Source organism: Phacochoerus africanus, chromosome 13 (genome assembly GCF_016906955.1).
Source record: "Phacochoerus africanus isolate WHEZ1 chromosome 13, ROS_Pafr_v1, whole genome shotgun sequence".
Classification (NCBI taxonomy): Eukaryota; Metazoa; Chordata; class Mammalia; order Artiodactyla; family Suidae; genus Phacochoerus; species Phacochoerus africanus.
The window spans coordinates 63,755,556-63,781,294 of record NC_062556.1 but is presented as its reverse complement, the minus strand read 5'-3'; positions in this window follow the sequence as shown (position 1 = coordinate 63,781,294).

Below are 25,739 nucleotides of genomic sequence, written 5' to 3'. Positions count from 1 at the left end.
GTGTGGTGCATTCATGCACACATTTAGTTTTTAACTTCCATGACTAACAGAGTCTCACATCTTTATACCAGAGGCAATGACCTTGGGAAGAAGGGATGGGTTGGGGAGTGAATACGTGTTTCTAAATTATAGTAGACCACACGGACTCCAAACTTAGTGGATAAAGACAGACCCATGGAATCATCTAGGAAAATGAATTTATTTGCATCTAAAGAGCAAGTCATGTGATAGATAAGGGATTAAAAAATATATGTGAACTTAAAGCAAAACATCAGAAGAACAGGGCTTGCATGTAAAAATCAACCTTCCAAGCCAAAAAAAAGGTCCTATAAGCTTGACTTGAAAAAGAGACTGTTTTCTATGTTGCTAAAAAAAAGTAAGAGTTTTGTTTCAGAAATATTAGTGTTATATCTGCAGAAGGCAATATTAAAGGGTTTTCACAAAAAAGTATTAACCTCGATATTCATAACAAAAAATTGCATAATCATTAGATTATTCATGTTCTTTTTTTTGAAGGTTAAAAAAAAGATATTTGTCAAAATCCATTGTTTCAAATTTCTTAAGTGCTTCCGATTCACTGTTCTTCACCAGCAGTCAAATGTGTACTTGGTTAAAATGCTCCCTTTCAGAGTTGCCATTGTGGGGCAACAGAAATGAATCCGACTAGTTCCCATGAGGATGCAGGTTAAATTCCTGGCCTCGCTCAGTGGGTCAGGGATCCTGCGTTGCTATGAGCTGTGGTGTAGGTCATAGACGTAGACACAGCTTAGGTCCCATGTTGCTGTGGCTGTGGTATAGGCCAGCAGCTGTAGCTCTGATTCGACCCCTAGCCTGGGAACTTCCATATGCTGCGGGTGAGGCTCTAAAAAGCAGCAAAAAATGCTTCCTTTCATCCCCTATTACACAGAAGCTTTGGATTGAATCATTTTGGTGGTACCTAGATGTTTGTTCTATTAAATATCTGATTGCAAACTTTTCTTGTAGCTTTAATTGATTAAACACATGAAAACGATGAATGGCATGAGTAAGAAGATGGGGAGATGATGAGTGAGCAAGGAAGAGAAGTTAGGAAAGAAAAGCCTAAAAAAATAGATTTCAAAGTAAATCTTGCCCTTACACCTACACTTCATGAGCAGCCACAGTTCCATACTCAATTCTAAACCAGACATTCTTATTGGCAGAATATAGCAAAACTGAGAATGTCTATTTTCCTACTGGGGCCATTTTGGTCTCAATCAGCACCTTCCTGGACTAGTGAGCCCCCTAATCTCACCCCTTGCTAAGACTCTTTCCAACAATCAGTGTAAATTTGGACTGGATTTCATCATGCTGTGCCTTTTGTGCAAAAAGACAAATAATTACTCCTATAAGGAGAAAAGAAAGCTAATAAATCACCCTGTTAACTTACTGCTATCTTTTTGCAATATGTACTGGTATCTACTCATTCCATTGTTCACCTTAACTTACATATGTGATTGTCAATAATACCTCAATCAAGTTGGAAAATACATACATAAATCACCAGCTAGCCCAATAAAGGATAAAACGAAAAGGCGCAAATAATCAAAATTGCAAATAAGAATAAGCGAAGGTAGACAGTGAAAGACAAATATCATATGATATTACTTGCACGTGGAATCCAAAAAAAGGACACAAATGAACTTATTTGCAGAAGAGAAACAGATTCACAGACTTTGAAAAACTTACGGTTACCGAAGGGGACAGGTCAGGGTTGGGGGGCGGGGATGGACTGGGGGTTTGGGACTGGCATATGCACTCTGTGATACAGGGAATGATTGGCCAAAAGTGACCTGCTCTGTAGCACAGAGAACTCTACCCAATAGTCTGTGATAAGCCATGTGAGGGAAGAATCTGAAAGAGAATGAATGTGTGTATATGTATAACTGAATCACTTTTTTTGCAGAGCAGGAATTATCACACAACCTTGTAAGTCAATTATACTTCAATGAAACGTTAAAATCTGAAAAAAAGAAAGAATGGGTGAATCGTTTCCAAGTTCCAAAAAAATTAAAACAGAATTGGGAAAAAAATACTTTTAGAAAACTCCATGCAAATTTTAACGTTTTTTATTCAATATATTAATTTCCAGGAAAATAGAAATGAACAAAAATGAGACCAAAACCTTAAATAATAGGTCAATAAACATGAAGGAATAGCAGGCATAATCAAAGAGTTACCTCTCCCTTCCCACATTTCAAAATATGTTAGGTCTAGTTTATTTCTAGAGCTGAAAAATTTCAAACCTTCATGGAGCCTTTGTTACTTAAGCTTTTCAGAATATGAAGAAAGGCAGTTTCTAAGTTCTCTCTGTGAAGCCAATAATGATAAAATTAGTTTACAAAAGGGAAAGTAAGGATTAATTCCATTTATTGGTGCAAAAATGCAAACCAAAATCCCAATAAACAGAATCCAGCAGTATAGCAAAAGAATAATCCACCATATCAAAGGGGTATGATTCAAGAAATTTAAGAGATGTTCAATATTTTTAAAAAGATTAATACAATTCCCCCCTACAAGATTAAAGGAAAATATGTGATCTGAATAGATGCTGAAAAGACATTTGACAAAATGTGTCCTCTGTTCCAAATGCTTAGAAAATATTACCAAAACAAGAAGAGAAAGACATGTTTTAAGATGATAAAAGCCTATATTTTAAACTGATAGCATCATTATGCTTAATGGTGAAACATTAGACAAGCATGTCTGTACCCACCATGACTTAACATTGTTCTGGAAGTTCAAGCCAATGCAATACAAGAAAAGAACAAAACAGGCAGTAGAAACCTGGTAAAGGCACAACTGCTTAGCTATTCAGAAAAGAAATTAAACTGGACCTTATCTTACTCTTTATATCAAAAAATTCTGTACATATTAGATTTTAAGTATTAAAAAACCCTGTAAGGTAACTAGCAATTATTTTTAAAAAATTGGGCGAGGGAAGCCTTCCCAAATATGACACAAAAACTCAAAACCATAAAGAAAGAATCGATGAATTTAACTACATTTAAACATAAAAATTTTGTGGAGACAAAAAAAGCACCATTAGCAAGCCCAAAGGACTGGAGAAAAAGTGAAAAAATACTGGGCATACCAACAGATAAAAGCAAAGTGTATGCAGCAGAGAGAGAGCCAGAAAGGGTTTTCACCAGTCGAACAAAGTATAGCATATTGTATCCCTCTGCTGCAAATGAAATTAAGGTGTTTGCCTATGAGGTTGATAAAATTAAAGAGATCGACGATTCATGTGTTGGTGAGAGTGTGGCAGGACTCCAGTTTACACCATTTTGGTGTGCACGTAAATGAACATAACTTTTCTGAAGGTCACCCTGGAACTATTGATCCGATTTTAAAACACGAATGTCCCACACACTTCGGGTAAGGAGGAAAATTTGTACAAATGGATACTCTTTGGCAGTATCTACTACGGCTGCTCATAATCATAACTTAGGACTCAGGGATTCTTCTATAGGTATATACCCAGAAAAAAATGTGCACATATGCACTTAAAGACATCTACAACAAGAATTTTTTTTTCATCTTTTTGCCATTTCTTGGGCTGCTCCCACATCATATGGAGGTTCCCAGGCTAGGGGTCGAATCAGAGCTGTAGCCACTGGCCTATGCCAGAGCCACAGCAACGTGGGTTCTGAGTCGCGTCTGCAACCTACACCACAGCTCATGGTAACGCCGGATCCTTAACCCACTGAGCAAGGCCAGGGATCGAACCCGCAACCTCATGGTTCCTAGTTGGATTTGTTAACCACTGAGCCACAACAGGAACTCCTACAAGAATGTTCTTAACTCCTGCTTAGATGTAGTCTAAATGTCCAGTAGGATACGTAAGTACGTTTTAGTATTTCATACAGTGGAATAACAATGGAAATTAAGGAATACTGCCACTCAGAAATACAGATGAACCTCAAAAACATTGGGGGAAAGGCTAGGCATAAAAAAGTTCATAGTGTCTGATTTCATTTACAAAGTTTAGGAGTTACCGTCATGGCGCAGTGGAAAAGAATCCAAGTAACATCCATGAGGATGCAGGTTCGATCCCTGGCCTAGCTCAGTGGGTCCAGGATCCATCGTGGCTGGGAGCTGTGGTATAGGCCAGCAGCTGTAGCTTTGATTCAACCCCTAGCCTGGGAAGCTCTATGTGCCGAGGGTACAGCTCTAAAAAGCAAATAGGAGTTCCCGTCGTGGCGCAGTGGTTAACGAATCCGACAAGGAACCATGACGTTGCGGGTTCGGTCCCTGCCCTTGCTCAGTGGGTTAACGATCCGGCGTTGCCGTGAGCTGTGGTGTAGGTTGCAGACGCGGCTCGGACCCCGTGTTGCTGTGGCCCTGGCATAGGCTGGTGGCTACAGCTCCGATTAGACCCCTAGCCTGGGAACCTCCATATGCCGCGGGAGCGGCCCAAAGAAATAGCAAAAAGACAAATAAATAAATAAAAATAAACATTTAAATTTTAAAAAAGTAAATAAAAAATAGCAAGTTTTAAACGAGGCATGGCAATTTGATGTTGGAAGTCAGGGTAGTAATTACTTTGAGCGGGGGGAGTAACTGGGATGGGGCAGAAGGAGGGGAATAATGTTTTATTTATTGACTTGTGTACACGCTATTCATGAAAAGTCATCAAAGCTGTACACTTAGACTTGGTACACTATTTCTATATAAATCATCTTAATTTTTAAGATACTTAAACATGTATAATCTTTGATCTATTAAAGAATTCCGTGAAAGCAACTTATTCTAAGAATATAACACTCCAAACCTGCAAGCTGTATCACAGTTTTGCTTAGCATTAGAAAAATTAAAACAATTTAAAACCTATCAAAAGAGGATTGGTTAATTATACAATAGTATATATCTACTTAAAAGATTATGTATATCCATATTCACTGACCTAGAAATAATTCCCCAAAAGTATTGTTTGATGGCCACAACCGAAGCAAAACCTTCATAGTGTCATGTGCATAAAATTGAGTTGGTATGTGTAGAGAAATATAGAGAAGAATGGTTATTAAAATACCAAGGGGGCTAATTTGGGGTTGTATATTTCTATTTGGATAAATGCTATTTTTACAAACAGAAATTTACATTTCATTTTGAAAAGAATTGCTTATATCCTAGTTTTTCTTAACACATTTAAACAGAAAAATATGGATTATACAATGAGGTATTTGGGGTTGACGTAGTATAAGCCTGTTTCGTAGGTGTTCTATGTGGGACGATCAGTTGCTCTACCTTCCAGGTCTATTTTGAGATCCTCTCCATCTACTAAATTTCTCCAGACTAAACATTGAACTGTTCTTCTTCTAAATATTTTAAAAACACATACTATATTCCAGATCATGGAATACATAAAATTTAAAAATATATCAGACTTCTGCTGACTTCTAATTGCTTAAATTTCTAGCAGGAAGATTCGGGGCACAACTTTGGATTATAAGAAGCAAGCGCTTCATGTTCCATTGCAAGGAAGCCTGTGCTGTGATATTGTGTATATTTGTGTGTGTGTCCACATGTGCATGCACACAAGGGAAACAGGTTGTCCAACTGTATAGCCCAAGGGTAAATAATAATTTAGGGAGGAATAATGAAATAGGGGCACTTCATATTAAGGATGACTATAGAAAGCAAAAATGAGGATTCTAGGTACAAACTTTGTATAGTCCATGTAGCACCCCTGGCCCCATCCAGCAAAAAACCCCCAATGTGGAGTGACTTGAATCCTCCGTGGGATGGGCAGAAGGATGGTCCCCCAAAGATGGCCATGCCTGAATCCCCAGAACCTGTGAATACGTTACTATTCAGAGCCAGCGAGACTTTGCAGATGCGATTAAGTTAAAGACTTTGAGGTGGGAGATAATCCAAGTGGACTTATCGCAGGAGTCTTTACAATGGGAGAAATTTTTCTGCTGTGGTTAGAGAGGAATGTGATGATGAAAGAAGAGTCAGAGAGGCAGTTTCTGGCTCTGAAGATGGAAAGAGGGAGAAAGCCAAGGATGGCAGGCCGTCTCTAGAAGATGCAGAGGCACGAAACCGAGTTTCCCCTAGATTGCCCTAGAATCCCCAGCAAGGAACGCAGCCCTGGCAACACTCTGCTTTCAGCCCAGTGAGACCCGAGTCAGAACCTGAAGATAACACATTTGTGCTGTTTTAGCCACAAAAGAAAGCAAATACTCCCATGTTTTAGCTTTTGAGGGCAGTTTACAAATACTTTGATTCACATCTAGGTCTCATTGCTCTATTTTAAGAAATGGAAAGCTTTAAGCAACAATGAGTTCAAAATAATAGAATATGAGGAATGGACGCTTCCAGTATCCAGGGGTTGACTGGTCAATCCATGTGCGAGAAAAAGTTAAAATTTGTCAATGTGGCTGAGTTGAAACATATCAAATGCAAACACATCCATATGACATTTAGAATGGAGAAACAGTAAGGTCCTCCTGTATAGCACAGGGAACTATATCCAATCTCCTGAGATGGACCACGATGGAAAATAATATTAAAAAGTATATATATATATATATATATAATATATATACATGACTGAGTCACTTTGCTGTACAGCAAAAATTGGTACAACATTGTAAATCAACTGTACTTAAAAAAACCCCACACATTCAGAGAACATCAGTTTCTGATTAGTAGCTGCTCCTCAGAATTGTCAAAGGCAATTTTTCTTAGGATATTTTTCAAGCTTATAATGGACTCTTTTATAAGGTTGCATTACACCCAGGCCTCGGCTCCAGAGCCTTGTTCAGACTCCCATCAGACCAGTGGTCCGTGTCCTGTTTTCCTTATTTTACCCTTAGATCCTGCAACAGAGCTTGCTTTCTTCTATTCTTGGGAACTAACGCCACCCAGCCTTCCGGTCAGGTGCTGTTCTCCCAACCGGGCTCCGTGTTCCCCGCTTCCTCACTGCCTCTAAAGATAACACCGAGTCTCCAGTCATTTGCAGGATTGCCCTTCGAATTGCTCCAGTGAAACAGTGATGAAAACAGCAAATGTGGGGAAGGTTTTATAGCCTATGGTTCCTGGGGGTCCCCATCGTGCTTCAGTGGGAACGAACCTGTCTAGTATCCATGAGGACATGGGTTCGATCCCTGGCCTTACTCAGTGGGTTAAGGATACGGTGTTGCCCTGATCTGTAGGTCGCAGACGTGGCTCGGATCCCACGTTGCTGTGGCTGTGGGGTAGGCCTGCAGCCCCAGCTCTGATTTGACCCCTAGCCTGGGAGCTTCCACTCGCTGCGGTGTGGCCCTAAAAAGACAAACAAATTTTAAAATTAAAAAAATAAAGTGCACAATTTACAGTCTATTGATTAAAATCATAATTGCTGAGAAGGAACAGGCACACAAAGGAGGTGAAACTAAATTTTAATAATTCGGAAAATAATAAGTGGCTGTGATGTTTGTGCATGAGTAGATATTCTAAGTGCATACGTGTGTGTGAGTGTGTGTGTGTGTGTGTGTGCGCGCGTGTGTAACATATATAATAACTCCAGCTCTGGACTTTCCTCTCTTTTTCCCTCCACAATGGAACTGAATCATGGCAACTCTGGAAGATGCCATGGAGGTCATTTAGTTCATCTCCCATGTTTTTCCAAGGAAAGATCGAAAGCTAGACAGAGGGAGATTTGTCTGTCCTTTAAATTCTTTTTCTTTGCTTTTCTATCTTTTCGCATCAGCAGTACATCAACTGAATGATCGGATGGGATGATTCAGGCTGGGGTCATTCTCTTCCTTATTCTTATTGACCACCACAATCTCTCCGTTTAATGCCTTTCCCTCCTATCTAATCTTTAACACTATTAATTTATTTCTTTCATGATTAGCCTCTGCTTGATTCTTCTTTTATAGATAAACTGAGTCATCAGCAGGCATTTTGCTGGAAGTCAGCCTTGCTTTATGTCCAGCCCACAGAAGTCTGTGACTTTCTATCTTATCCTATCTCCTGCATCAAAGGTTTTTGTTGATCTAACTTTCTTATCATGTCAAGTGTTAATCTTCTTTTAATGGTAGAGGAATTGCCAAACTAAAGTTCTTTGGAAACACAAATACACTGACCTGTCATTTCAAAGTCATCGCACAACCAAAATCCTACTTGTCCGATAGACACGTGTCTACTGAAAGTGAGAAGGCAGGGTACCAACTCTCCAGAGTTGATGAAATCTTGCAATCTTCAGAAAGAATGCCATGGAAAAAATGGTAGGCCTGGCAGTTTCACTCCGTGTATTAATTCAAACTTGGTATAAAAAATAATACTAGCTAATATTTACTCAGTGCTTACAGTGTGTTAGTTTTATTCTGTTTTAATCCTAGGAATTAGGTGGAATTGTTGCCCCTGTTTCATAGATGGGAAAATGTGAGCACAGAGCAGTTAAGCTATTTGCTCAAACCCCAGAAGCAGTAAACGGTGGAGCCAGGATTTAAAGAGTTAGGTGGAATCTAGTCTCCAAACCTCTTTGGCAAGCTGCCTCTGATTAGGGCGCTAACATGAGTCAACCTGCACCCTTACTTTGTATTTGGAAAGAGCATCTTTGGAGGCATGGCCTATAGACCAGTGGAGATGCCACGGTTTTAGGCTCCAATAAGCACTTACAACAGGTTTCATGGCACCTGAAGGGACCACATGGTTTTTAGTCCTGTCAAGACCCAAAGAAAAATGCCCCAGTGATCTAGAGCCTGGTGGTCATCCCATTATTCAGCAATGCTGTCAGGAAGGGCAGCTTTCAACTGCCTTCACAACCTTAGATACACTTTCTAATAAGTTGGCTAATTCTTAGACGTTCATCTCAGAGCTTTAAGTCTACCTCGGATGGGACATAAACCCCTGGATCTGCCCTTGCCTCGCCCCAACTTTATCGAAGTCCAGAGTCTCATTCTGCAGTGGCTCAGAATTGGAACTAAACCACCTGCTGGAGGTGGCTCGAACTGCACACCCTGCTGTAAGGACAGCCGATGATACCGAAGTTCAGCTGTAAAACAACCTAATTGTCTCCATTGGAAGTTCGTCCTGAAGGAATCCGAAATAATAGGACAGGCTCATGTAAAACAGCGAAACAAGGGCCACCATTGGCCAATTGACCTGCCATGTTTGTTCACTAATCAAAGCCAGGATGGATGCTTCCATCCACTTCTATACCTCTGAATACCACCTCCTTAGAAAGGACTTCCAGCAGTTGCTTCTCTTACTAGCACCTGATTCATATTTCCAACTTGGGCTAAAGCAAAATACATTTTCTTCTTTATTGTGCTAAAGGGCACCACCCCTCCTCAAGTCACGGAAGCCAGAAAGTTGGTAATTAACCAAGGCCCTTTGCATCTAATGTCAAATCCAACCCTAAGTACAAAACCTAGAGATTTTCTGAGATGGCCCTTGAATCAACTTCTGCCCTCCTTTCTCAGTACTCGTGGACTAGTTCAAGCACCAATCAGCTCCAGTAACCTCTTAATTGGTGTCCACCTCCACCCCTTCTGCTTTCAGTTCATCTTTATCACTGCCCCCAGCCATTTCCCCCAATTCCAGATGTAGCTGGATCATTCCTCTGCTTAATTATCTTACATGTCTCTCTATGAATATAATGCAAACTTTTGTGTGTGTGTGGTATATAACTCTGTCACAATCTACTTTGACCTGTATTTTGGCTTATCCCCCATCATCACTCTATATCACCTCTTCTCATACTCTCCAGGTTGAGCAGCCCTTCTCTCCATTATTAGGCTCTCATGTCATCCTCACTGGCAGCATTTATCACATTAGGGTATATCATTTTATCTGTCTGCCTCTGCCATTTCTAAAGCCTATACACTTCAGGAAGGAAGGTCTTGTTCAACACCACTTCCCAAACACCAATCATGGGAGCTGGCGTTTACGAAGCACTTGACTAATACTTGCTGAATAAATTAATAAAGGCAGTGGTGCCTAATTTTATGTTGACCATCAGGAAAAATGTTTATGTATATATACCACTCACATACACATTATTCGATGATTATTTGATAAAAGATAGCAGGTCAAAAAATTATTTCCATGGGCAAATGGATAAAGAAATGATACACACACACACAAATCCACAATGGAATATTATTCAGTCATAAAAAAGAAGGAAGGAAATCCGGCCATTTGCAAAATATGGATGAACATGGATCAGCACAGAGGGCATTATGCTGAGTGAAATAAGCCAGACAAAGACAAATACTGTATGGCATTACTGATACATGGAATTTTTTAAAAAGCTGATTGCATAAAACCAAAGACTAGAGTGGTGGGGGCCAAGGGTTGAGGAAGAAGCAATTTGGAGACAAAGTGTACAAACTTCTGCTTATAAAAAGATTACGTTTTGAGGCTCTAATATACAGCATGGTCATTACAGTTAGTAATTCAGTATCATATACCTGAAAATTGCTGAGAGTAGATCTTAAGCATTCTTCAGTTAACTATGCAAGGTGGTGGGTTTCCTAATTATCTTGACCTTGGTAATCATTCCACAATGTACATGTACATCAAGTCATCATCTTGTATATATATACGTCATGTTAAATATATACAGTTATATTTGTCAATTATTCCTTAATAAAGTAGAGGAGGGTAAAAAAAAAATGAATGTGAAAAACAGTATGGACTTTGAAGTCACATACCTGGTTTAAAATCTCAGCCTTAAGATGGATTAGCTAAGTGATTCTGGACAAGTCAGTTAAGCTCTCTTGTACAGTTTTTAATCTGTAAAATTTGGACGATAATACACTTCATGGGTGGGGCAGCAATTAAAGGCAAGAGGCGTGTGTGAAGAATTTGCCTCTGTGACCAACACAAGGTTGGTTTTCACAGAGGACAGTGTGGCAGAATGACTCCTGTGGGCTAACTTGAATGATCTGCAGCCTTTTCAGGTCTTTTTAATCCTGCTCTTGTGATTTAACTGAATTAAGCACCCTATAGCCAGTTTCTTAATAAGAAAAGAAGCTCAGGAGTTCCCGTTGTGGCGCAGTGGTTAACGAATCCGACTAGGAACCATGAGGTTGTGGGTTCGGTCCCTGCCCTTGCTCAGTGGGTTAACGATCCGGCGTTGCCGTGAGCTGTGGTGTAGGTTGCAGACGCGGCTTGGATCCCGCATTGCTGTGGCTCTGGTGTGGGCCGGTGGCTGCAGCTCCGATTCGACCCCTAGCCTGGGAACCTCCATATGCCGCGGGAGCGGCCCAAGAAATAGCAACAACAACAACAACAACAAAGACAAAAGACAAAAAAAAAAAAAAGAAAAGAAAAGAAGCTCATTTATTAGCTAGATGGACAACAAAGTAAAAATTAAAATGGCTGCCATTAACTAGACCCCCATTTTTCTGTTTTTGGCCCCAGGATAAAATGAAACAAAACAAAACAATAACAACAGCAAAAACTCTCTGGTATCCAAGAATTCCCACTAGATGGAACTATGTCAGGACAGATTTTGGAGATCATGGGGTGTAGACTGCCCATATTATTTCTGAGCAAAAAAGTAATGCAGTGATTAAGATCTTGGGGTTACTATTTGCTTTCAAATCCCAGCTTAACCAGCTCAAGGTTCATAAACTCTCTCCCTCAATTTTATCCTCTGTAAGATGAGGCTAAAGGGGGTACTTATTTCATAAAATCATCATGAAGTTGAAAGAAATAATATACTAGATAGATTCCTGGTATGAGTGCTCAATAAATGTTGTCTGTGATTGGCATGGCTATCATTTATCATCAGATCGGGACAGTTTAAGGTGAAAAGGTGTGCTATTAATAACAACAGAAGCATAACAGGCTTAAACTGGGATTGTCCTGGTCAGACCTGGAGGTGGGAGCACCCTTGCTGTGATGATCTTGCTAATGACGATGTCATACAGAGCAAGGCAGAGGTGCTTCCCCATCAGTCTCACTGTGTCCATCTGACAAACCCCGAGGCCAGTCGAGGATCAGGACTCAGATACCATCCTCGTCCCCATTGTTTTCCACTAAGAATCATCAACCATTTGCTGCTACAACAAGCCAAAGGGAAATGCAATACATGCATTTTTTTCTCCTGAGACCGAAGCAGATGAGATGACATTTAAATCTAAGTGTACTGAAGCAATTCATTTTATGTGGAGTGTCCAGTTTAATAAATCACAATATTGTGGCTGAGACCTGCTGACTGGGATAAATTTACCCTTTAGCTCGCAATATATATTTAGTATCTAAATTTCTGAACCTTGGTATAGCCTTGCTTTTTTTTTCTTTTCCTCTCCTCTCTCCCCCGCCCCACTTAAAAAAAACAAAACAAAACAGACAAACAAACCAAAAAAAAAAAATGGCAGAATACCAAATAAAGAGGGAAATTCCGTACCACAGGCTGAAACTTGCTTTACCAATTTTATCCAACTTACAATGTCAGATCGTCACATCAAGAAAATAAAGCAACACAGTGATCACTTTGTAACATATAGAAATATTGAATTACTATTGTTTATACACCAAGAACTAACACAGTGTTGTAGGTCCATTATACTTCAAAAACAAATAAACTAGCTAGTAGAAAAAGAGATCAGATTTGTGGTTATCAGGGGTGGGGGCAGTGGGGGGAGTGGTAGCAGATGAGGGAACTGGGTGCAAGTAGTCAAGAGGTATAAAATTCCAGTCTTAAATGCAATACAGGGATGTAATGTAATTAACATGACATGATTAATATAATCAACATTACCGTGTGTGATATGTGAACGTTGTTAAGATAGTAAATCCTAAGAGTTCTCATCACAAAATTCTTTTCCTTTTTCTTTTATTTTTTATCCGTAGGAGATGATGGATGTTCACCCACTTTATGACAGGAATCATTTCACGATGTATAGAAGTCGTCATTCGGCGGTACACCTTAAACTTACACAGCACTGTATGTTAATTACATCTCAATAAAACTGGAAGAAAAATAAGAAAAGCACCTATTCATCTTATCATGATTATATATCAAGCATCTACTGTGTGCCCAGTACTGTGCTAGGAAATATTCAAGACTTGGTCCAACGGGGGGGTTTCAATCCAGTTCACAACATAAAAGGAACATTTTATGAAACCACAATGGTATAAAACCATACACATCAAAGATCTGTGATGTGAGTAAGATGAGCGCTTTCAGGGGAAGCCTGACGAGGGAGGGGGGTTTTGAACTGGGCTTAGGGGTGGCTGAAATCTGAATAGATGGGAAAGAAATGGAAGAACCCATTAAGTGGGGGGTGATACCAGGATAAGACAGGGCAGGAAGTTAAGACTGAGAAGGACCTTGACATCTGAGGATTAATGTTCTTACAGAAAGACACTCAGGCAACTAAGAGGGTCAGGTAACAAGAACCTAATGATTCTAAGGCTCCCCTCTAGGCTCATTGGATACTTAGCAGATCTGCTGTTCTAACCGCCCACTTAAAAATAGGTGGAATTTCCCGCTGTGGAGGTTGCAGTGGGCTAAGAATCCTACTACAGTTGCTTGGGTTGCTGTGGAGGTGCATGTTTGATCCCCAGCCGGGTGCAGTGGGTTAGCGGATCCAGCGTAACCTGTGGATTCAATCTCTGGCCCAGAACTTCCATATGCTGCTTGAAAGCAGCCATAAAAAATAAAGGCAAGGAAAGAAAAGAAAAAAAAAAAGAAAAGAAAGAAAAATGGGAGTTCCCGTTGGGGCTCAGTGGTAATGAACCCAACCCCATCTATGAGGCTGTGGGTTTAATCCCTGGCCTCGCTCAGTGGTTTAAGGATCCGGCATTGCTGTGAGCTGTGTTGTAGGTCACAGATGTAGCTCAGATCCTGTGTAGTTGTGGCTGTGGCGTAGGCCAGCAGCTACAGCTCTGATTTGACCCCTAGCCTTGGAACTTCCATATGCCACAGGTGCAGTCCTAAAAAAACAAAAAACAAAAAACAAAAAAAAGAAAGAAAGATAAAAAAAATTAGCAACAACAAGAGATTATTGCAATTGTTTACTTCCTTTTCTCTTTTCAGGAAGAAATGCCTCTTAATGTCAAGCCTGAGCTCTCTCTGCAAGGGGTGGTCCTAGCAGGAGGCCAGTGAGATCATCCATCTTGAAATGTGGCTAATCTCCGGTGTGAGGTCCTTAAAATATAAACAATACAACAAGTACAAAAAGCCGGGCTTCTCGATGTGGGAGAGAAGTTTCCTTGGAAGAACAGCTTTCACACCTGGCAAATAAATCGCATTTCCACCATGTCCTCCCGTGGCAATCATTCATAGGAATTCAGTACTTGACACCCTGATTCAACCACACATTATCGCCTAATTAAAGGTGCTTCTTTTAATAGAGCAATAGACTTGCTTTTAGGAGCTGCCGTAGTAACACCTATGCTTTTATTCCAAGTGCTAAAAGGCAGTCCAGAGAGATGACACATACGGGCTCAGTGAAGTTTGAGCTAAAATGCTCATGACACAACATGCCGTTTTGAGTCTGGGTGCACGTAACACAAGTCATAGCTCTTTGAAACAGAAAGAAAAATCTGAGCCAATTCAAACTAGTGATGCAGCTCTTGTTTCTGAAGTGGGTGGGGGGTTTACAGGATACCTTTTTCATGCAGCTCCAGAGCGGCGTGAACACCGGAGTTTTGGTCCTTCTTGAAGGGCAGCCAAAGGGCTTGGCAAAGGCCAATCCAGGGGTGCGAGAAGGTAGCACAAAAGGAGGAAAGAGCCTGCATGTGCTTTTCCTCTCTGACAACTTCTGTCCCACTCTTTTGTCCCTTTAAAGTACACAGAGATTCTTCGTACTTCCCTTTCCTGGAGAATTTGCTGCAAGAGCGGTTCTTCCCTTTTCCATAGGACTCAAACCGCTTTGAAAATCTGCTCCCGACTCTGAACTCTCTCGCAGAAAAGGGGGCAGAAATTCAAAACCTTGTAGAAAGTTGCCAAAGACCCATAAATCCTCTGAAACCCGTGCAGCCCTCCAATGAAGGTCCCTCCAGACGTTCTCCAGAGACATTGGACAAGGGGAAAGGATGAGGCTTTGGAGTGGCTCTAGAAATATATGAAGTCTGAAAGGCATTTTGCTTGTGATCCGGAGCTTTGATGGAGTAGTGAGTTCATCACTCCCTGGCAGCTCAGTTTGCCAAGTGTTGCTTCACCTGAATTTCCTCCTGCCTTTGGAGGAAGTCCTGCGTATCTGGGAAATTTCTCTACTTTATCTTTGGACAGTGGCCATGACAAAGTTGATCCTGAGACCTGCCTGCTATTGCCCTGCCCTCCATAGCCACAGTAGCCTGTAAAGGAAAAAAAAAAAAAAAAAAGCACATGCTTCTAGATAGGATTCTGTGTCTTCACTGCAAGCAGTTTTTTGGGAGGAAGTCATATAAACTTTTCAATTTTAACGTAACCTTTTCTGGTTGAAATCCTGGTTACTGATCCCAACACAACGTCCAGTGGTGGTCTGGCTTCATGATGTATAAAAGCCTGCATCCCTTCTCCTTATCAATACACAACATGCAGGAGTTCCCGTCGTGGTGCAGTGGTTAACAAATCCGACTAGGAACCACGGGGTTGCAGGTTTGATCCCTAGCTCTGCTCAGTGGGTTGGGGATCCGGCGTTGCTGTGAACTGGGGTGTAGATTGCAGACGCGACTCAGATCCCGCGTTGCTGTGACTGTGGTGTAGGCCGGTGGCTGCAGCTCTGATTCGACCCCTAGCCTCGGAACCTCCATATGCCGCAGAAGCGGCCCTAGAAATGGCAAAAAGACCAATATATATATATATATACACACACACACACACAATATGCAGCCGAACTCTTTGCTGAACAGACAAAGTGAGCTGTCAGGAGGTGCTGAAGACTAAGGTAAGCTGTGATGTTGGGTAGGTTAGGCGTATTAAATGCATTTTCGACTTATAAGATTTTCCACAGAAATGAGTTTATCAGGATGTAACCCCACTGTAAGCCAAAGAAGCGCTGTTTACGGTCATACCCCCCCTGAATACGCCTGATTTCATCTGAGCTTAGAAGCTAAGCAGGGTCGGGCCTGGTTAATTCTTGGATTAAGTCAAGGAAAATCCGTATTCAATCTACCCCTTTCCCTGTTAGGTAGGTTCTATTATTCTGCCTATCGTACAGAGGAGAAAACTGAGGCTTCAAGAGGTTAAGTAACTTCCTCAAAGTCCCGCACCAGTAAGTGAAGTTGTGTGATATGGACCAGGCTTAGCCCCCACTGTGCTGCTTTCCCACACTCTCCCTGGCCCAGGCTTCAAGCCACAGGAGATGAAAGCTTTCAGTGGCTCATGCACAAGACTGGCCGAGGTGCCAGGCAGATCTTCTCTGCTAGCCAGTGGTGAGCCATGAACACAAGGGAGGGGCGATCCCGCAGACCTTGTGTCAGTTTCTAATTCCATTTGGAAGGCGATAAGGATAGCATTTCTGACTTATGTTTTGGATGCTCTAGGGACGCTTTCATTGGCTATGTGTGCTCTTTACAGGGAATATATATTTTTGGGCTGCACCCGTCCCCAGGCCAGAGATTGAACTTTCGCTATAGCAGTGACAATGCCAGATCCTTTACCACTATGCCACCAGGGAACTCCATTACAGGCAATATATTTTAAGTCCTAGTAAATAAATACATTTACTCATTGATGAAACTATATTTGAACTGAGAATGTATAATCTCAAGACTTCTTTTTCTCCTGAAATAAGCATAAGGCAATCCAAAAATAGCAGTTCCTCAAATAGAAACAAACAAAAAAGGATATAATTCCAGGAAAATAAGATTCAATGAGATTCATTCTTATTCTCTATGAGCCTCCAGACCAAAGAGTAAAACCGTATGTATCTGTAGTAGTTTTCATTTCTCATCTTTTGGCCACACAACTCCTCTCATGCCTGTCATCTTTCAGAACTAGTCTGTGAAAGAAGAGTTTTATAGAACTTCAGGGCACAGTTCTAAGTTACCCAGATACCAAAGAGAAACCAAACACCGGGGCAGAACTTTTAAATAAAGTGGCAAGTTGTGGAAAGGTATATTGCTCTGTGTGTGTGTGTGTGTGTATGTGTGTGTGTATAAATGAATTCACAGTGAGCTGACAGGGAGTGGTTATTATGAGCAATTACTATTTGCTGTTTTAAATAGATCATTGCGTAAAGTAAATTAATCAAGCCAGATTAAATATTCATGAGGGATATAATTTCTAAAACCGCATCTGGAAAACTACATTTTAAAGCCAACACTGGGGAAATAGGCACCTTTTTTTTAGTACGGTGTGTGACCCATTTCCCCCACACTGATGTGCAACCACACACACAAATCTGCCTTCTCCAAAATGGGTAGGATGGCTTGCAAAATTGTCTGCTAAGATAAAAGAGGATTTTTCAAGTTGGCACTTACTTAAATGAACTTGGAGTTTGTATAGTCCACGTACATGCAATTGCAGCTGTTGAAATGAATGTGATTAATTTTTGTTCATTTCATTTTTTTTCACTGATTAAATTAAGGTCATTTAATATTAATTAGTTTCACTACCACCACTCTCAACTATATAAAAAAGTTATAAAAATTAGCCCTAGAGGAGTTCCAAAAAAAAAAAAAGAAAAAAAATTAGCCCTAGAATTTTTCTACCTAATAGGCCTTTCTGCCAGAGTAACAAACAAACAGTAACAACAAAAAAACTTCTTTGTTCAAAGGGTATAAAGTCTCAGGAAGGCAAGATAAATAAATCCTAGCGTTATGCTCAACTGTATCTGTACAACATACAGAGTTCCCGTTGTGGTTCAGCAGGTTAAGAATCTGACTAGTATACATAAGGATGAGGGTTTGATCCCTGACCTCGCTCAGTGGATTAAGGATCCGGTGTTGCCACGAGCTGTGGTATAGGTCACACACGTGGCTCGGATCCCACATTGCTGTGGCTGTGGTGTAGGCTGGCAGCTGTAGTGCCAATTCAACCACTAGCCTGGGAACTTCCATATGCCTTGGATGGGGGGGGGGGCTAAAAAGAAAAAAAAAAACTGCATCTGTACAACATAGTACCTATAGTTAACAACACATATTATGCACTTCAAAATTTGTTGAAAGGGTAAAGCTCATGTTACTCCTTTTTACCACAAACATCAAAAAAGGAGGACAGGGGGAGTTCCCTTGCGGCACAGCAGGTTAAGGATCTGGCATTGTCACCACAGCAGCTAAGGTTGCTGCTGTGGTGCAGGTTGGATACCTGACTCAGGAACTTCCACGGGTTGAGGGCACAGCCAAAAAAAGAAAAAGAAATATCCTTTTGAATTCTCAACAGACGTTAATGAGGACAGCGGCCATCAGTTAAATAAATGATCAACTATAGAATAGAAATATGTATATAAGCACATCTTTCTAATTTCACTAACCAGAATAAGTATGCCTGTGTGGCACACACACACACACACACACACACACACACACACACACACCACTTGTTCTTGAAATAATAAGGGAAATTCTATCCTGGGCTCCCTCTTCCCTGCTGGCAAGTAAAAGAAAAGCTCAAGGAATCTGTCAAAGCAATGCCTATGAGTTCCCTGGTGGTCTAATGGTTAGGACTCATCCCTGTTACCCCCGTGGCCTGGGTTCAAAGCCTGTTCTGGGAACTGAGATCCCATATCAAGCCTCTGCATGCAGCAGCCAAAATAATAATAATAATAATAATAACCTACTGTTATGGAGTTCCCACTGGGGCACAGTGGAAACGAATCCAACTAGGAACCATGAGGATGAGGGCTCGATCCCAGTCCTTGCTCACTGGGTTAAGGATCTGGCATTGCCGTGAGCTGTAGCTCAAAGACACGGCTCAGATCATGTGTAGCTATAGCTATGGAGTAGGCTGGCAGCTGTAGCCCTGATTCGACCCCTAGCCTGGGAACTCCATATGCTGCAGGTGCAGCCCTAAAAAGCAAAAAAAAAAAAAGTGCTTATGAAAATGTTCTTATGCTTTTTCAGATAGCAACATTTCTGTGCTCTGATTTTCAAAATCATCAGCAGGCCAACCTTTTCAAGGCCAAGCTTTTGTGAAGCTTCCTAGGGTCTTGGTATGTAACAGCTTTCTCAGGGCCTGAGCGCCCCTTCAAAGGGGTGCTGCCCTTCCATGTGCCCAATAAGAGGAATGCTGGGATTCAATGGCCAGGGTGTCGGTGTCGGAGTGTGTGCAAAGGTGTGCACATCCACACCTACACGGATAGGCGGTCTCAGGATTCTTGGTGCTGGACAATTTCATATCCGTTGTGACCTCCGTATTTCCAAGAAGAAAGGGAAAACATGGCTGATATAAAAGGGAGTGAAAGTAACCTCACTGAACAAATAAACTGGCAAGTGTATCTAATAATTGCCCCGGTTCAGCATTTTTCTGCGATAAATGAGTAAACTTTAAATGTATCTCTGAGATGCACTATCACAGGCGTTGCCATGGGCAAGTTTTATCCAATGATGAAACAGCAAGGCCTGGCGAGATAAAGATGATAGAAGGGGTACTATCAGGTGGCAGCTGGGTAATTACAACTCTCTATTTGGGCTCTGCAGCGATGCTGCATGTGATAAGTGGAGAATAATGAAGAAAAAGGAGAAGTGATAATGCAGGAGCTAAATGGTAGAAAATAGTCTATCATAGCCCACAGCCCTCCGAGTGCCTATGGGGACTCTGAACTATCTTCTTTGGTTTCCATCCACAGACAAAATACTCTCTTTCTTCTCCCTTTGCTAAATGTATGTCTGGTGGGACAAAAGGAAAAACTGAAAGGAAATCAAAGGGATGTGAAGAGAATATGACCTTTGCAAATAACTCTGAAGGTCACCGTGTAATTATTCTAAAATAAAAGTATCCTTAGTCTTGTCTGTCCTCACAAAAGATGCAAGAGCATTTTAAAAAGGGGATTCGGCACAGTTTCGGCAGGGATCATGGCTTATAAAAGGTCAAGTAAAGTCTTTCTAATTATAGCTTGTCAAGTAGGGCCTGCAAACACTTGAGCCATTTGTTACCATTGAGTCGAACTTTGATTACCGCCAAAGACAGGCCGAAGACAATCCATTATGTGTAAGGGGAAAAGGCTGCTTCTGGCTGATAGCTTAGGTCCAGAGTTTTAAAACAAAATAGGCTGTGTAAAAGTCGAGGTGTTTTAACGTTGGTCCTTTTGTTATCTAAAGCAGGGAGAGTTTGGCCTCTCACATGGGCCTGAACTGGGATTAATTGTGTTTATATGTTTTATTTCACTTGAAACCATCCTAAACCTCATACTGATGATAAATGAAGTCGAGAGGGAAAATGTGCGTGTGTGTACGTGTGTGTGTGTGAGTGTGTGAGTGTGTGTGTGTGTACATATGTGTGTGTGTTTATGGACACGTGTTTGTGCAGCTAAGGCGTCCCCCCGCCCCTGCCTTTTTTTTTTTTTTGTCTTTTTAGGGTCGAATCCATGGCATATGGAAGTTCCCAGGCTAGGGGCTGAACCAGAGCCACAGCTGCCAGCCTACGCCATAGCCACAGTGACACCAGATCTGAGCCACATCTGAAACCTAAACCATAGCTCATGGCAATGCCAGATCCTTAACCCACTGAGCGAGGCCAGGGATGGAACCCGTGTCTTCATGGATGCTAGTCCGGTTTGTTAACTGCTGAGCCACAACAGGAATTCCTAAGGCCCCTTTCAAAGCTTTTAAAAATTGTGACAAAATACACATAATGTAAAATGTCTCATCTTAAGTGCGAGGTTCGGTAATGTTAAGTGCATTCACACCGGTGTGTGGCTCATCTCCAGAATTCTTCTCATCTTGCAGAACCGGACCCTTATACTCATTAAACGGCAATCCCCATCTCCCTCCTTCTCCCCCTGCCCGGGTAACCACCGTTCTACTTTCAATTTCTATGAATTCCATGACTCTTGGTACCTTGCAGGAGTGGACTCCTCCGGTCTTTGCACTTTTGTGACTGGCTCATTTCATTCAGCATAATGTCCACAAGGTGCATCCACATGGTAGCATGAGTCAGACTCTCCTCCCCTTTTCAGGCCGAATACGATTCCGCTGTGTGTATACACCACATTGTGTTTATCCTTTCATCGTCAGCGGGCACTTGGGATGCTTCTACCTTTTGACAAGATTGGGCAAATATCTCTTTGACACTCTGCTTTCAGTTCTTTCGGGTCTATCCCCCCAAATGTGTATTGCTGGATCAAATGGTAATCCTATTTCTAATTTTTTGAGGAAACACCATACTATTTTCCACAGCAGCTGTACCATTTTACATTCCCACTGGTAATGCATATGGGCTCCAATTTCTCCGCATGCTTGCCAACACTGGTTATTGCACACTTTTTTTTTTTAATAGTTTTCCTAATGGATGTGAGGTGGTATCTCCCTATGGTTTGATTTCCTTAATAATGATGTGGACCAATGTGCTTATTGGTCATTCATCCTTCGAGAAATGTCTATTTAAATCTTTTGCCTATTTTTTAATTGGGTCGTCCTCTTATTATTGGGCTATAAGAGCTCTTTGTGTATTCTGGATACTAGACACATCATATATCAAATTTGCAGGAGTTCCCGTCGTGGCGCAGTGGTTAACGAATCCGACTAGGAACCATGAGGTTGTGGGCTCGGTCCCTGCCCTTGCTCAGTGGGTTAACGGTCCGGCGTTGCCGGGAGCTGTGGTGTAGGTTGCAGACGCGGCTCGGATCCTGCGTTGCTGTGGCTCTGGCGTAGGCCGGTGGCTACAGCTCCGATTCGACCCCTAGCCTGGGAACCTCCATATGCCGCGGGAGCAGCCCAAAGAAATAGCAAAAACACACACACACACACAAAAAAAATTTGCAAATATTTTCTTCCATTCTGTAGGTTGTTGTTTCATTTTCTTTGATAGTATCCTTCGATGCACATAAGTTTTCAATTTTGATGAAATGTAATTATATATATATACATATACATATTAAGAAATCCTGATTATATGAGTTTCCCATAAAACTATATATATATATATACATGTTGCGCATGCCTTAGGTGTTATATCTGATCCAAGGTCACAAAGAGTTACACAAAAGTTTTCTTCTAGGAGTTTTACAGTTTTTAAAATTCATTTTTTAAAAGAACACAACTTAAATTTTTTGAACTGGGCCTCAAATTACTATATCTAATACTTGGATCACATTGAAATTCACATAGACAGACAGTCCCATAGGTAAACAGACACATGTAGTAAGTGGCTCTGCCATGGTGGCAGCTACAATCGGGCTCTTGGACTGCAGAGGGGACTAAGACTAATAATGTCTCATTATTCTCCAGACACACCAGATTTCTTTAAATATATCATGAAATAATCTTCCTTCTTCCCCTAGATAACTCTTGCACATCTTTCATTACTTGGTCCACCTGCTCTGGGAACCCCCTTTCCTTTTCCCTTCCTACCATTTTCTTGCACCAGACATTCTGGTGCCAGCCTGGGCATCTCCTCTGAGTTCCACTAGGGTGCTATGTGTGTTGCCCTCACAGACTTAGCATAAGGTATTTTCATTGATGTCTGTTTTCTCTCTTATGAGGCTGGGAATTACTGAGGGTAGAAATTACATGTACATAAACAAGTATGACAAACATCATTCTGCGGACTGACTGATAACCCAGAAATACAGAAACATGGGACATGGATAATTTCCATCTAAAAATCTCATTCAATGGGAAATGTATATTTAGAGAAACTAGAAGCAAAACCTATAAACTAGGAGTTCCTGTTGTGGCTCAGTGGGTTAAGGACCCAGTGTTGTCTCTGTGAGGATGTGGGTCTGATCCCCGACCTCGATCCGTGGGTTAAGGATCTGGCATTGCTGCAGGCTGCAATGTAGGTCACAGATGTGTGGCTCAGATCTGGTGTTGCTGAAGATGTGGGGTAGGTTTGCAGCTGCAGCTCTGATTTGACCCCTGGCCCAGGAACTTCCATATGCCATAGATGTGGCTGTAAAAACAAAACAAAACAGACCAAAAAAACCAAAATGGATTTTTGCCAAATTATCCTCTTTACAAGGATAATTTCCTGTGTCAGCATAGTGATAGGAGGGGTACAAATAAAAAGAGATTTCCCTTTTTGGAGCATTATCTTGCATCTTGTTCACAGAAGCTGATATGATTTACCCTCCAACTCTGCTGGCGCTATTTTCACTAAGCTCCAATAGCTCAATTGGCTTAAATCCTTGACAGTTTAAATGAAGAAATATAGATCACCTAATATTGATGAAGGACCTAAGAATCTTGTTCTTAAGAAACTTTAAGATCATCAGCACAACCATTAGTCCTCATAGGTTCCAGTAAAACGATAATAACAGCCAGCCATCATCATAATAACAATAATCAAGATTAATAATCATAACACTCTGTACTTATGTCTTTCATCCATGGATCTGAAAGCCCGTTTTATAATCATTCTTGTGAGCTGAATAGCCACGGTATCCAGGAAATGGACTGAATCACTGCGGACGATGACCATAATCTGACAGGTTTAAAATAGAATGGCACAAAAGGGTAAGTGACAAGCTCCAGCTCTTCCACCTAATTCTAACTGCAAACTGTTTTCCATTACATCGAATGGCCTGGGATGTCCAAGATACCATAAGCTGATGGAGACACGGGATGATGGTTCTGTGGGAGCCAGGAATTGTGTTAGGTGTGATTGCTGACGAAATCCTGATTATGTGAGTTTCCCATAAAACAGTTCTGCTGAGGAAATGAAACTTTGTCTTTATGGGCCTCAATTCAACCTAGAGAGAACTTCAGCTTTCACTACAATGGATATTTGGCCCTGAAAACTACTTTTTGATGTTTGTTTAATGTGAAACATTGAATCGGGTGTGTTTGTTTTTCAGTTTGCACTTGGGAAGAACACACTTCTCTTTTCAGAATGAAGTCTTGGGAATGCTTAACGGGAGAGTTTCACGAAATGCATCTGAAGTTTAGCTGAAGGAAGGAATGGGTTAGAAACTGTCAGGCAAGAAGCAGAAAAGCACCTGGGTGGTCAATTTCATAAGATGCTTCTCCTGGATCTAAAACACAAAACAAAACTCAACAAAAGCAAAAGGCAAACAAACCAAAAATGAGACAGGAAGGGAGATTCTGTGGCAATGCAAAAGGAAAGTACTTATTCACCCAACCAATCATTTTTGAACATCTTCCAAAGGCAGGGCATTTTGAAAGTTCTATATGCATGTGTTTGTGCATAGAAGGTTACAATAATAATCCCATTTCCTCTTGCTAAATGCATTTGTCTTGTTCCATTCTCACTATTTTTAGACAGCAATTTTTGTTTAGGTCAGACGTTTTGGTACAAAATATCAGTGTATTAATCGTTTCCTTCAGAATGACTTTTTAGGGAGTTTCCGTCGTGGCTCAGTGGTTAACCAATCCGACTAGGAACCATGAGGTTGCAGGTTTGACCCCTGGTCTCGCTCAGTGGGTTAAGGATCCAGCATTGCTGTGAGCCGGCAGAGAGGTGTAGGCCGGCAGCTACAGCTCTGATGGGACGCCTAGCCTGGGAACCTTCGTATGCCGCAAGTACGGCCCTAGAAAAGACAAAAAGAAAAAAAATGAAAGAATGACTTTTTACGTCTTTATTTCCGTTTCTTCTAATGCAGGATATCAAGGACATATGATATACATCCTTTGACCTGCGTGTACGCAGTGGATGAAACATCAAGGTAGCTGATAGAATTCTTTTGATGTCTAGGCGTGGGCTTTCCTGAACCTTCCCCCTAAACCCTTAATTGGGCTCAGAATGAAGTGCGCATTCACCTTATGCTTTGATCTGGCATGTACCCCGACCCCCGTGTATCCGGTAGTGATTTCATTATTCTTGGCCTCTTCATTTGCCTGGAAGGGATAGTTTAACACCTGCAGGTATTTTATACGTTATTGTTCGGAACTTTCATGGAACAGAAGAGAAGTCTGAGGTTTGTAGAGGTTGGAGTCTTACTCAAGGCCACAGACTAGTTGATGGGATTTTGGACCAGAAGTCAGAACTTCAGGCCACCGCCCACCATGCTCTGTTCCTTCCACTCGACTGAATGGAAATCACGGCTGGCTACCCAGTCCTCGGCCTGGAAATGAAGTGCTTTTTAGCCAAACTTTGACAACCATTCTCTCCATAGGCTTCAGCAGCAACGAGTAGGATGAACTGATTAATAAAAAGCAACACAGCCCCAAAGCCCCCACAGACAATCTACGTTACTTTGATGAATTATATTTGCTTTCAATTAATCTCTATACTGCCCAAGAGAGAGAAAGTTCAGATCACCTTCAATTTCCAGGTTCATTCGCCAGGAAACTAGTCTCAGTAAATATGTACTAATCAAGATTATAAGTTCAGATAAGTTTTTACACTTTATTTTTCAATGTATTTCTTGAATATTTCATTTTCAGTTCATTCTCCCCTTTTATTGAATGAACTGTTAAAAACACTAGAAAGTCTCACTTCCCTGGGTATCAAATCTATGTTTCTAGTCTATCCATCTAATCCCATTACTTACAGAAATATGTCATTTTATTCCTTTATTTTCTTTTCTACTTAAATCAACTTTTTTCCTGGCAAGCATCATGGCCATGTAGCCAATGGATGCGCAGGCGCAGTGGTTTCTTTTCACAAACTTTCAATTTTTCATTAATTTAACCATCTGGGCAGTTCTGTTCAGAACATCTTTTCATTCAGTTGTAACTTTAGGAAATCAATCGTCCATTGGAAGAGTTCACGCAAAATTCTGTAG